We start from the raw sequence: 14,403 nt of genomic DNA on the forward strand, positions 1-14,403 counted from the left end.
CTCAGACAGGAATTGAATTCAGATTTATCTTGTATCAATGATTTTTTTTTTTTTTTTTGTCTTTTCTAGGGCCACACCCATGGCACATGGAGGTTCCCAAACTAGGAGTTTAATCAGAGCTGTAGCCACTGGCCTATACCACAGCCATAGCAATGCAGGATCTGAGCTGTGTCTGCAACCTACACCACAGCTCACAGCAATGCCGGATCCTTGACCCACTGAGCAAGGCCAGGGATCAAATCCGCAACCTCATGGTTCCTAGTCAGATTCATTAACCACTGAGCCAAGATGGGAACTCCAATGATCTTTTTTTAATCTTTTTTTTTTTTTTTTGTATTAATGATCTTGACTTCAGTTTTCCCCAAAAGTGTTCCTTGGTCTACAATGCACTTCTCTGCCATTATGTACATTAAACTTTTACCAATTCTCTACCAAAACCAGACAAAGATACCACAAAAGAGAAAATTACAGACCAATATCACTGATGAACATAGATGCAAAAATCCTCAACAAAATACTAGCAAACTGAATCCAAGTATATATTAAAAGGATCATATACCATGATCAAGCAGGATTTATTCCAAGGATGCAAGGATTCTTCAATATCCACAAATCTATCAATGTGATACACCACATCAACAAACTGAAGAATAAGAACTATATGATCATCTCAATAGATGAAAAAAGGCTTTTGACAAAATTCAACACCCATTTCTGATAAAAATTATCCAGAGAGTGGGGATAGAGGGAACCTACCTTAACATAATAAAAAATATATATGAAAAACCCACAGCTAATATCATTCTCAATGGTGAAAAATTAAAAACATTCCCACTAAGATCAGGTTCAAGACAAGGGGATGTCCACTTTCACCACTATTATTCAACATAGTTTTGGAAGTTCTAACCACAGCAATTAAAGAAAAAGAAATAAAAGGAATCTAAATTGGAAAAGATGAAATAAAACTATCACTGTTTGCAGATGATATGATACTAGATTTAGAAAACCCTAAAGACAGCACCAGAAAACTATTAGAACTCATTGATGAATTTGGCAAAGTTGCAGGCTACAAAATTAATACACAGAAATCAATTGCATTTCTATATACTAATAATGAAAGATCAAAAAGAAAAATCAGAGAAACCATCCCATTTACATCAAAATTAATTAATTACATAGGAATAAACCTACCTAAGGAGACAAAAGACCTGAAAATTATAAAACATTGATGAAAGAAATCAAAGACAACAAAGCAGATGGAAAGATATACCATGCTCTTGGATTGGAAGAATCAATATTGTCAAAATGACTCTACTTCTCAAGGCAATCTACAGATTCAATGCAATCTCTATCAAATTACCAAAGACATTCTTTGCAGAACTAGAACAGAATATTTTACAATTTGTATGAAAACACCAAGAGACCCTGAATAGCCAAAGCAATATTGAGAAAGAAAAACGAAAATGGAGGAATCAAGCTTCCTGACGTTTGACAATACTACAAAGCTATAGTCATCAAAACAATATGGTACTGGCACAAAAAACAGAAATATAGACCAATGGAACAGGATAGAAAGCCCAGATATAAACCCAAGTATCTGTGGGCAACTAATCTATGACAAAGGAGGACAGAACATACGGTGGAAGAAAGCCTTTTCAATAAATGGTGCTAGGAAAACTGGAAAGCTACATGTAAAAGAATGAAAATAGAACACTATCTAAAACCATATACAACAATAAAATCAAAATGGATTAAAGACTTAAATATAAGGCCAGACACTATAAAACTCCTAGAGGAGGAGTTCCCGTCGTGGCACAGTGGTTAACGAATCAGACTAGGAACCATGAGGTTGCGGGTTCGGTCCCTGCCCTTGCTCAGTAGGTTAACAATCTGGTGTTGCTGTGAGCTGTGGTGTAGGTTGCAGACGCGGCTCAGATCCCGCGTTACTGTGGCTCTGGCATAGGCCGTGGCTACAGCTCTGATTCGACCCCTAGCCTGGGAACTTCCATATGCCACGGGAGCAGCCCAAGAAATAGCAAAAAGACAAAATAAAATAAAATAAAATAAAATAAAACTCCTAGAGGAAAACATAGGTAGAACACTCTTTTACATAGCTCACAGCAACACCTTGTTTGATCCACCTCCTAGAATAATGACAATAAAGACACAAATAAACCAATGGGACCTAATCAAACTCAAAAGCTTTTGCACAGCAAAGGAAACCATTAAAAAACAAAAAGACAACCCACAGAATGGAAGAAAATCTTTGCCAACAATGCAACAGAAAAGGGCCTAATCTCCAAAATATACAAACAACTCATATAAATCAACCCCCCCCAACACACAAAAAAATCCAATTGAAAAATGGGCAGAAGACCTAAATAGACATTTTTCCAAAGACAGACAGATGGCCAACAGGCATATGAAAAAAATGCTCAATATCACTAATGATTAAAGAAATGCAAATCAAAACTACAATGAGGTACCACCTCACACCAGTCAGAATGGCCATCATTAACAAGACAACAAATAATAAATGCTGGAGAAGGTATGGAAAAAAGGTACCCCCTCCACTGTTGGTGGGATGTAATTGCTACAACCGCTATGGAAAACAGTATGGAGGTACCTCAGGAAACCAAATATAGAGCTACCATATGATCCAGCAATTCCACTGCTGAGCATATATCCAGAAAAAAACTTTCATTGAAAAAGATACATGCTGGAGTTCCCATCGTGGCTCAGTGGTTAACAAATCCGACTAGGAACCATGGGGTTGCGGGTTCGATCCCTGGCCTTGCTCAGTGGGTTAAGGATCCAGCATTGCCATGAGCTGTGGTGTAGGTTGCAGACGTGGCTCGGATCCCGTGTTGCTGTGCTTGTGGCGTAGGCCGGCAGCTGCGGCTTCTATTGGACTCCTAGCCTGGGAACCTCCCTATGCCACAGGAGCGGCCCTAGAAAAAGGCAAAAAGGCAAAAAAAGAAAAGAAAAAGTAAAGAAAAAGATACATGCATCCCTTTGTTCATAGCAGCACTATTCACAATAGCTAAAACATGGAAACAACCTAATTGTACATTGACAGACGAATGGATTAAGAAGATGTGGTACATATATACAATGGAATATTAGCCATAAAAAAGGACAAACTAATGTCGTTTGCAGCAGCATGGATGGAGCTAGAGACTCTCATACTAAGTGAAGTAAACCAGAAAAAAAAAAAAGGCAAATACCATATAATATCACTTATTTGTGGAATCTAACATATGGAATGGATGATCCTATCTAAAAAAAAAACAACAAAAAAAACCCACAGAAACAGAGCATGGGGTTGGGGTTCTGGGCAGCAGGGAGAAGGGGCAGTGGGAGGGATGGGCATCTTGGGGTTTTGGGGATGCAAACTGTTATATCTGTAATGGATGGGCAATGGGATCCTACTGTACAGCACAGGGAAATGTGTGTGACTGGGTCACTTTGTTGTACAACAGAACTTGATGAAACATTGTAAATCAACTATATGTTAATAAAAAAACTTTTACCAATTCTCCGTGACTCAGCTCAAATATCCTCTGCTATTTTATGTCATCCCCAAATCCCCCTCCAAAGCCTCCTGCTTCTTCAAGTAAAATATTCATTCCACAAATATTCATTGAGGTGTTTTTTTTTTTTTTTTAAATTTAGGGCCTCAGGTGCAGCATGTGGAAGTTCCCAGGCTAGGGGTTAAATGGGAGCTACAGCTGCCGGCCTAGGCCACAGCCACAGCAATGCCAGATCTGGGTCACTAGGGATTGAACCTGCATCCTCATGGATACTAGTCAAGTTCCTTTCCTCTGAGTCACAGGAGAAATTCTCATTGAATTCTTATCTGAGATAGTATGCATAAAGAGCTTAAGGCAGTGCCTGGCTCATAGTTAGTGAATAAGCTATCTATTATAACCCTACTGCCCATTTCTCTACATTGTACTGGTTTGCAGTTATTGCACTTCTGATGGTACTCATAATCTGGAGGGAGAGAAATGTGATTAAAGAATGCTGGGGAGTTCCCAATGTGGCTCAGCGGTAATGAATCTGACTAGTATCCATGAGGACACAGGTTCGATCCCTGGCTTTGTTCAGTGGGTTAAGGATCCAGCATTGCTGTGAGCTGTGGTGTAGCTCGAAGATGCAGCTTGGATCTGCTGTTGCTGTGGTTGAGGTGTATGTAGGCTGGCAGCTGCAGCTCCAATTGGACTCCTAGCCTGGAAACTTCCATGTGCCATAGGTGGGGCCCTAAAAAAGACATGCACACACACAAACTCACTCCCCTTATGAATGCTGTTATCTAGCATAATATTTTCTTCATTTTGTAGTAGTGTTTTTGATATACACAGACCTTATGACTCATCCATTTCAAGTGAACAATTCAATGGTTTGTGGTATATTCACAGAATTGTATAACCACCATTACAATCAATAGGATATTCCCCCCAAAAGAAACACTATACCCTTTAGTTCTCATTATGATACCTATGCTTCCTCATACTAGCTAACCACCAATTTAATTGTGTCTCTATATATTAGCCTATTCTGGACATTTTATATGGATTGAATTATATAATATGAGATCTTTTGTGACTGGCTTCTTACATTCAGCATAATGTTTTCCAGATTCATCCACGTTATAGCATGTATCAGTACTCCATTCTTTTTCCTGTTTGAATAATATTCCATTGAAGGAGATACCATTATTTGTTCATCAGTCGGTGGACATTTGGGTTGTTTCCACCTTCAGGCTGTTATGAATAATCCTGCTGTGAACATTCATGTATGTTTTCAAACATTTCTTTTCTCTTCTCTTGGGTATATACTCACTAGGTAACAGTGAAATTGCTCTATCAAAACAGCCTATTGTTTAAAAAAAAAAAAAACCCATCCTCCACAATGCAGTCTTATCTCTGTAATTGTTCAAAACTGCAAAACTTATCTTTCTTCTGAGTGGACAAATCCCTCAGAAGCTCCTCCTTATATAAAGAATAAGGTCAAAATTCCTTAAAATCAAAATGACCTACGGGATCCTTTAAGATTTGGCTTTCTGGTCAGCTTTCTGGTTTATCTCCCCCACTCTGCCTCCTGCACCCAAAGCTTAAGGAAAACTGAAATTCTCCAAGTGTGTACAAAACTTCTGTCAGACTTGGAATTGCATGGCTGTTGCTGCTGCTTCTTCTTCTTTTTTTTTTTTACGGCCCCACCTTCAGCATATGGAAGTTCCCAGGCTTGGGGTACAGTTGGAGCTGTGGCTGCCAGCCTACACCACAGCCACAGCAACCCAGGATCTGAGTCGCATCTGTGACCTACACCACAGTTCACGCCAACACGGGATCCTTTACACAATGAGTGAGTCCAGGGATTGAACCTTTGTCTTCAAGGATACTAGTCGAATTCATTACCACAGAGTCATAACAGGAAATCCTGATGCCTGCCTCTGCCTGTCATCATTTTATCTAAAGCTTGGCTTCTTTTTTTTTTTTTTTTTTTTTTTTTTTTTTTGTCTTTTTGCCTTTTCTAGGGCGGAATCCGCGGCATGTGGAGGTTCCCAGGCTAGGGGTCGAATCGGAGCTGTAGCCCCGGCCTACGCTAGAGCCACAGCAACTCAGGATCCAAGCAGCGTCTGCGACCTACACCACAGCTCATGGCAACGCCAGATCGTTAACCCACTGAGCAAGGCCAGGGATCGAACCCGAAATCTCCTGGTTCCTATTGGATTCATTAACCACTGCGCCACAACAGGAACTCCTAAAGCTTGGCTTCTTTATATTACATAACCAGCACTGCAGTTGTTAATAAAGTTAAAGGATGTACAGTATATAAAGGTACATTGTCTATGTTCCATAGTTAGTTGTCTATCATCATTGTCATCGTTGTCGTCCTCATCGTTGTCTCATCGTTGCAGGTGTTTTCTTTCCAATTAGAAACTGGAATGCCTGAGTTCCCATTGTGGCAAAACGGTAATGAACCCCACTAGTATCCATGAGGATGCGGGTTCGATCCCTGGCCTCACTCAGTGGGTTAAAGATCCAGCATGGCCGGTGAGCTGTGGTGTGGGTCATAGATGAAGCTCAGATCTGGCACTGCTATCTATGGCTGTGGTGTAGGCGGACAGCTGTAGCTCTGATTCGCTGCAGTTCCCAGACTAGGGAACTTCCATATGTGAAAGGAAGAGAGGAAGAAAGAAAGAAAGGAAGAAGGAAAGAAAGAAAAGGAAGGAAGGGGAGAGAAAGAAAGAGAGCGAGAAAGGCAGGAAGGAAGGAAGAAAGAAAAGAAAGAGTGCAGGAGTTCCCGTGGTGGCGCAGTGGTTAGCGAATCCGACTAGGAACCATGAGGTTGCGGGTTCGATCCCTGCCCTTGCTCAGTGGGTTAACGATCCGGCGTTGCCGTGAGCTGTGGTGTAGGTTGCAGACGCGGCTCGGATCCCGAGGTTGCTGTGGCTCTGGCGTAGGCGGCAGCTACAGCTCCGATTAGACCCCTAGCCTGGGAACCTCCATATGCCACGGGAGCGCCCCAAGAAATAGCAAAAAGACAAAAAAAAAAAAAAAGAGTGCAGACAGACAGAAAGAAAATGGAATGCCTTCCCACCTTTTCTGCAAAATGAATTTCTTCAAGTCTCCACCCAAATGTCACCTACTCTCCACCAGAGAGATATTGCGTTTATTCTTCTTTCTGCACCAAACATGTATGAGATACTCCCTACGTTTCTGGTCCGTAAGTACTTCAAAAATCCTCATTAACAGGCCTACAAAGTAGGTACCAATATTCTTTTTTAGATGAGACCACTGAGGCACAGAGAGATAAATCATTGCCCAGATCACCCAGCTAGTGAGTGGCAAATACAGTTTTTTTCACAAGGAGCCCTTATAAGAGGTATTCCCCACCAGTTGTGTTTTTGTTTTTGTTTTGTTTTACATTTTCTTTAATAATGTTGCATTGTTTTACAATAAAGCCATGGGGTTTTTTTTACTTTCTTTAAAAGAATGTGATGTTTGTGGAGCTCATGGATCTAAATACACCAAGAGCCGAGGAGGTCGTGAAAGTTGACAAAGTGGCAGTTGCTCTCCCAGATCAGAGATGAAGCTCAGTTTACTCTTCTCTTGGTGGAAACTTCACTGAGTCATGAGCACCAGTGATTTCTAGCAGGAGGCTTTCAGGATTTCTAGATGAACAGGCTCTGAGAACAAATACCTTTGCAAAAGCCACTCAGCCTCTCCAGGCCTTGGTATTTCCCGTGTCTTGCATGGAAGCAGTTGGCCTGGCTCATCTTCTGTCCCTCTGCTGTTGAACAGGGACCTGAAGAAAGTCATGACAGGAGCATCATACCTTCCATTGTACCAGGCACTGTGCTGGTCACATTACAGAGATTATCCATTCAAGCTTTTTAGTGTATTTAATCTTCATTTTCAGAGAAGGCAATAGAGGTAAGAGAGAATTGTGCTGTCCCATAATTGACAGGATCCAAGTGGAATTAAGGGTTTCCCAAAGTATAATCGGGAAGAACCTTGGTATTCTATTTATCACAAGTTAATCACTAAAGGGCTGTTGCCTACAAGCATAAATTATACATAATGACCTATCTCTGGGAGCGCTGCCTCCCAGGTAATGAGCTTGAAGCTAAATTGTCTTGTTTAGCTCACAAGAAACATCCTGATCAGGCCCACCTGTGATTGGCTACAGGAAGAAGAAATCAACACATCCCCTTGGGAGTCTGGCTGGACCCAGGATGGCACCCCCTCCCCTCTTAGTATAAAAGAACCCTGAATTATTATTATTATTATTATTTTGTCTTTTTAGGGCTGCACCCTTGGCATATAGAGGTTCCCAGGCTAGGGGTCCAATCGGAGCTGTAGCCACCAGCCTACGTCACAGCCACAGCAATGCCAGATCTGAGCCACGTCTGTGACCTACACCACAGCTCATGGCAACACTGGACCCCTAACCCACTGAGCGAGGCCAGGGATCTGGAACCTGCAACCTCATGGATCCTAGTTGGTTTCATTAACCACTGAGCCACAACAGGAACTCCGAAAGAAGCCTGAATTCTAACTCAGGGAATGTGGTTCTTTTGGACACTAGTCTGCCATCGTCTTGGTGTGCTGGCTCTCTAAATCCATCTCTGTTCCTTGCCGCAACAGCTCGTCTCTGGATTTATCGGCCTGTCGTGCAGCAAGAAGAATGAGTCCGAACTCAGTAACAAATCTTGGTGAAGCTAGCCAGGAGCCTGCTGCCGCCCTGGTTGTGGAATTTTGGGGTAAGGCCCTAGCAGCTGCTGGGACCACTTGTTCAGAGAATCTTCCCTTTAAAGTTTCCTGAAGCAGCACCAGCTGCCCCAGCGCTTGGCAGTTAAGGAATCGATAGATGGGAGTTGACAGGCTCAGTACGTAGGTAAGTCACTCTGGTGTCCCTAACCAGAAACTTTATTTCCTCTCTGTTTGTTTTCTTCAGACTAAGCCAGTTTGCTTTGTAGTTGAGTGGGGAACCCTGTTGGAGAGAGGGGAAAAATGTGGAATTTTTACCTGATTTGTGAACTGGTTCCTTTTTTTCTTTGGATGCTAGTGTGGGCACCATTTGTGTTCTGTCTTTAAAAACTGGGTAATGTTTCAACTACCCCTAAAGAAAGGCCTCTGAGATGCGTTTAGGAGAAGTGATCTGATCATAGCTATGAATCTGAGACGGAGAAGTCGATGATGTTTTATTGTAACAATGCATCCACAGTACCCATTAGGATCACCGCTCAGGACTTAGGCCTGGTTGTCTTGGGTCCCTGTGCACCACATACTGCCACCCTTGCTGTGTTCATTAAATCCTATTCGGTCTCTTGTGTTGTTGGTCTGGATCCAGCTGTTCGCCAAGGAGTCCCACGGAATGGGAGTTGAGTTGATTGTTCTTGTGATATGTAAAACCCTAAGACCACAGTTGAGGGTGTCTCTAGGGTTTTCTGTTCTTTAGGTTTTTCTCCACTTACAGATTGATGTCAAATGGAGGAAAGGAACAGCAAAAACCCTGTCCTTGTCTAAAAGTGGGGCATTCCCAGGGAGAAGAGAACGGTTCCCCTTGGTTCCTGAAATCAACAAAAGCCCCATCCCAGAATTCAGCCCAGTGGCTTGATACCAAGGCAAAAATGCATCCTTTTAATGGCTAGAGATGATCAATCACTACTCACGGTTTTACAGTGGCCTTTGAGTGGCTCTGTAGCTCTTCTGTGAAGAAGCAGGGAAGAGTGATAAAATCCTCTATGTGCAAGCATTTGTGCTATTACATCGGGGAGGGAAAAAGTCAGACAGCTGTTACCTTATGTTAAAAAAAAAGAAAAAAAAAAAAACCCAAGGGAAAATGTGTCATACAGGAAAAAAGGGAACAAGGGTAAGGATATGTTGCTCCAACCTCTAGCCAAGCTGGCTATCACTGCTGTGCAGCCCTTATGCCAATATACCCCCCCCTCTTTATAGGGCTTAGTTAGAAAATCCTCTGCTAATGCAAGAACCTGGCCTGGAGTCGCCATCTAAGACCCAAGAGCCACTGCTGGAGCAGGGAAATTTCCCTTACACCATTATCCCTCAGGAGGCCTAAATGCAAACAGCCAAGCTGGGTTTCTATGGATGCATAGTCGTTTCTCCACCTCAAATTTGCTTAATTGGACAGATCACAACCCTCCTTATAGGGAGGCTATGCTTACAGGACGTGAAAGAATGATCATTGATGAGGCCAGGGAAGAAGTATACCGGCTCCACCTAACAGGCCCGAATGATACATTTGAAGCCTGTTTGGCAGTACCCACAGCTGAACCAAATTTGGAGCCCCATGATGGAGAAATGCCTTTTTTTTTTTTTTTTTTGGTCTTTTTGTCCTTTTAGGGCCGCACCCTCAGCATATGGAGGTTCTCAGGCTAGGGGTCTAATCGGAGCTGTAGCTGCCAGCCTACACCAGAGCCACAGCAATGCCAGATCCAAGCCGAGTCTGAGACCTACACCACAGCTCATGGCAACGCCAGGTCCTTAACCCACTGAGCAAGGCCAGGGATCGAACCCGCAATCTCATGGTTCCTAGTCGGATTTGTTTCTGCTGTGCCACAACAGGAACTCCCAAGAAATGCCCTTTTTAGGACACAACCATACAGGCATCTTTGTAAAGGGGACACAAAGCAAAATAACTTCAAAAAATTGAGCAAAGTGCCTCAGATACTAGAAATTTGCAAAAATTAGATGGTGGACTTGAAATAAACCCTTCTCAGTTGGTAGAGGTTGCTTTTAAGAGTACAATAGGAGCTCTCATCGTGGATCAGTGAAAACGAATCAGACTAGTATCCATGAGGATGCAGGTTCGATTGCTGGCCTCGCTCAGTGGGTTCAGGATTTGGCATTGCAATGAGCTGTGGTGTAGATCGCAGACGCTGCTCAGATCCTGCATTGCTGTGGCTGTAGGGTTGGCCAGCAGCTATAGCTCTAATTCGACCACTGGCCTGGGAATCTCCATATGCCACAGGTGTGGCCCTAAAAAGAAAAATAAAATAAAAGAGTACAACAGACACAACATAAAACACCCCTTTTTATGGCAGCAGCATTGGATCTCCAGGAAGCAAGTAACCCAGAGAGAGGTGAGCCCCCACTGGGGAAGGAACAAGGAGCTGACCGAAGGGGGAGAAAGTGCACTGGAAGAGATTGCCCTGGGCTAATGCAGAAGAAGAGCAACGACACAAGAGAGACGGGAGGCTCTCATGGTAAGAAAGTGAATGAAGAGGCCCAGGGACTTCCTTGGACTTGAGGCGCCCCATTCCCACAGGAGTCCAGGGTGAAACTGACAGTGGGAATGAGTCAAAGAAAATGTACTGAACAAGGAATTGTTTTGAGTCCTGAGGCCTCTTGGATCACAGTCCTAACAGTACCCATTACAGGAGAGGTGCCATCTTACAGGACTCAAAAATAACGTGATGAAGCCTAACGTACAAAAGACCATTAAGAGTGACTCAAAATTGCATGGTTTGTGCGAAAATAACCCAAGGACTGATGTGGGACATCTCCAGATGGGGACCCAGCACAGAGGAACCAGCCCCACAGAGGACTAGCAAATAGACTTTACTCAAATGCCTTGAGCTACAGAAAATCTCAGGTGCCTGCTAGTGTTTGTGGACACTTTCAAGAGGGAAAGAAGCACATCCCACCCAGACAAAGACACCCCTCCGAGGTGGTTAAAGCCCTCCTCAAGGAAATTATTATGTAATTTGGTTGACCTAACACCCCTTGGAGTGACAAAGGGCCTGCTTTGGTCTCCAGCATGTGACTGAAACTTAGCCTCCGCCCACCCATGTTGCATAAGGAACGGGGAGACAGAGTTTGGGCCGAAGGAGGGAAAAAACAGCTCTACTGCTTTGCCAGGCAAAGGAGGGTCACAGCAGGCTAATGCCCTAAAGGCCGTGCCCTCCTTTGGGAGAGAAGAGAAAATGGTTTTATAGTTGGGGAGTGGAAAACAGGGCCACAGATGAGGATCAGGGTAGATGCGAGCTTGTAGGGTGTTCAGTGGCCCTGGGGCTGGTTCTGGGACCCTATTTTCTTTCTGGAATAAAGAATGCTTCATCATATCTCTCATTTGTTGGGGGGTTTTAATTCTGAAACATGCAAAGATATTGTCATGTATCTTCCTTGAGGAGGCACCAGGACCCTGCCCCAAGGCTGCATGCACTCCTGTCTCCTGGCTCTTCTTTCCTGGTCTCCGCATCCCCTCCGTTCCCTGATAAGCAACAGTCTGAAGCTGCCGTGTTGGAACTCTGGGAAGGTCGAGGATGATAAATGAGGCCTCTTTGCTTAAAAACAAGAAACAGGGGATAGGAAGGCTTTGGCGCCCAGGAGCCCCACAGGGTTCTGCTCAGTTTCAAGTATAACCGAACAGGTATCATCCAAAGCATTGCAAGCTTATTGGAAACTAAATTCATCCTGGAGACCACAATCAACGGGAAAAACAGAGAACATGAATCACACATTAAAAAGGAGTGTTACTAAAATATATTGAGAGATTGAGTTATTTGGATAAGGCCTTGCCAGTTGTCCTGCTCTGGGGATCAGAAGGGCTCCCAGAGGCAGGCCTAAATTAATTGCCCTTGAAATATGACATGGTGCAATATTTCATGGTGCAATATTGTATTCATGGTGCAACGCAAAAACCATTACAAGTGTCTGCCTGGGCAGGAGACTTTGTAAATGCTCTAAAAGACCTAGCAATCACTGCCCATCCAACTGAAGTAGCTTTTCAACATTTCGCACTCAGAGACTGAGTCCTCCTTAAAACCTGGAGAAAACAAGGGCCTAAACATCTGACTGCAAGGTGGACAGGACCACACATGGCATTCCTCACCATGCGCTTTGTCAGGTTAACTGGCCTGAAACCATGCATTCATCACACTTGGATGAAAGCAGCACAAGGTCATCAGAAAACAACCCAACTCCTGAGGGGCCTGGAGAGCCCTGGGTTTGTGAACCCTTAGAAGACTTATGGTTGCTCTTTAAAAAAGAAGTATTGAAAGTAGTTCCCATTGTGGCTCAGCAGTCACGAACCCAACTCGTATCCATGAGGACGCAGGTTCAATCCTTGGTCTTGATCAGTGGGTTAAGGATCTGGCGTGGCCATGAGCCGTGGCGTAGGTCACAGGTCTGGAACCTCCATATACCACTGGTGCAGGCTTAAAACAAAACAAAACAAAACAAAACAAAAGGATCAAGATTATAATTTCATTGTAGCTGGAGAAGGGTCAGCCTATTTAATTTTTCTCCAAATAAATAGCATAGGAGGAGTTCCCAATGTGGCACACTGGAAACAAATCCAACTAGGAACCATGAGGTTGTGGGTTTGATCCCTGGCCTCGTTCAGTGGGTTAAGGATCCGGCGTTGCCATGAGCTGTGGTGTAGGTGGCAGACGTGGCTCAGATCTGACATGGATGTATGTGTCTGTGGCTGTGGCCATGGTGTAGGCCATCGGCTACAGCTCCGATTAGACCCCTGGCCTGGGAACCTCCATATGCCATGGGTGCAGCCCTAAGAAAAAGGGGGAAAAAGACAAATAAATAAATAGCATAGGAATTTAGTGTTATTATGGCACAAAGTTAAATTTAATATTTGTACTGGGAACTGGAAGCAAAATTCCAAGTACAATTACAAACTAGACAACAAAATGTTAAAGGGTTTCATCAGGTTCAAATACCTAAAAAAAGGAAAAGACTGTCTTTCTGACTAAAAGATTCTAAGGACTATTCCCTGTTGAAGGCTGATCAATTAATTCCATATTGACTACCTCCTCGCCACCCCTACCCCACCTCCCATTCAGCAGGCGGTAGCCTAGTGGTCGTCTCTTTTCCCACAAGACTGGGGAAAGGATCTTTGATGGTATAGAATTATAATAGGAAAACCCCCTTTTTTTTGCTCTGTCTTGTTGTCTTAGAGCTGCACCCATGGTATACGACGGTTCCCAGGCTAGGGGTTGAATCGGAGCTGTAGCTGCTGGCCTACACCACAGCCACGCCAAGCCAGATCTGAGCAGCGTCTGCAACCTACACCCCAGCGCATAGCAACACCAGATCCTTAACCCACTGAGCAAGGCCAGGCATCGAACCCGCATCCTCATGGATGCTAGCTGGGTTCATTAACCACTGAGCCACAGTGGGAACATCTGGAAAATCCTTTGTGTTCCACTATAAGTTAATCTTTAAAGGAATTGACCTATAAGGTTATAAGCTGATGGCCTATCTCTGGGAACCCCGCCTCCCAGGTAGCAAGTTTTAAACTGAAACACCTTTTCCTAGCTTACCAGACAGCACACTGAGCAGGCCCACCTGTGATTGTCTGCAGGAAGGAAGAAATTAGCACTTCCCCTCTGGAGCTGGGTTGGAACCAGGACTTCACCCCCACCCCATTTAGAATAAAAAAGCCAGAATTCTACCTCTGGGAAGACGGTTCTTTGGGACACTAGTCCACCATCTTCTTGCTGTGCTGGCGTTCTGATTCACGTTGCTGTTCCTTGCCCCAGCTACTCCTCTCTGGATTTCCTGGCCTGTCATGGAGCAAACAGTGCAAGCTTGGACTCAGCAAAAAAAAAAAAAAAATTTCCCCCCAAACTGCAGTGGGATGTAGTTACCAAAAGAGCAGAGGCAAAGACCCCAAATGTCTATATCAATATAGAAGTAAATGAGTTTGGCCTCTGTTTTTTCTGAATTTTCCTACTGATGCTGCACCCGAAATCCCTTATGTCCCTGATTTCTCCCCAAGTCTTTCTCTGGCTTTGGGAAGTTTTCTTTCAGCATTGCTTACATTTAAATCTCTTTCCAAGCCAATGTTGCATCTTTTGGTTATGTCTAATCCTCCTGCCTGTGACCTTGTCTCTAATCATCCAACCTTTTT

The 14,403-nt window shown here is 43.7% G+C and overlaps 2 long non-coding RNA genes across 6 annotated transcripts in view; one reads left to right on the top strand and one right to left on the bottom strand.

Moving 5' to 3' along the window:
* The window catches only part of LOC110261986, a 66,575-nt gene extending 56,749 nt beyond the window's left edge, over nucleotides 1-9,826 (bottom strand). For 2 of the 5 annotated variants that reach the window (XR_002346461.1, XR_002346460.1), the window contains exon 1: nucleotides 9,185-9,821. This is a non-coding gene — a long non-coding RNA (uncharacterized LOC110261986). Of the gene's footprint in view, nucleotides 1-9,184 lie in introns of all 5 variants that reach the window. The other 3 variants (XR_002346459.1, XR_002346458.1, XR_002346457.1) reach the window with 3 other exon arrangements.
* Nucleotides 1-12,578, top strand: part of LOC106504743 — a 293,971-nt gene extending 281,393 nt beyond the window's left edge. The window contains exons 6-7 of the long non-coding RNA XR_002346462.1: nucleotides 8,157-8,406; nucleotides 10,580-12,578. This is a non-coding gene — a long non-coding RNA (uncharacterized LOC106504743). The remainder of the gene's footprint in view (nucleotides 1-8,156; nucleotides 8,407-10,579) is intronic.

Source organism: Sus scrofa, chromosome 8, assembly GCF_000003025.6.
Source record: "Sus scrofa isolate TJ Tabasco breed Duroc chromosome 8, Sscrofa11.1, whole genome shotgun sequence".
Taxonomy (NCBI): domain Eukaryota; kingdom Metazoa; phylum Chordata; class Mammalia; order Artiodactyla; family Suidae; genus Sus; species Sus scrofa.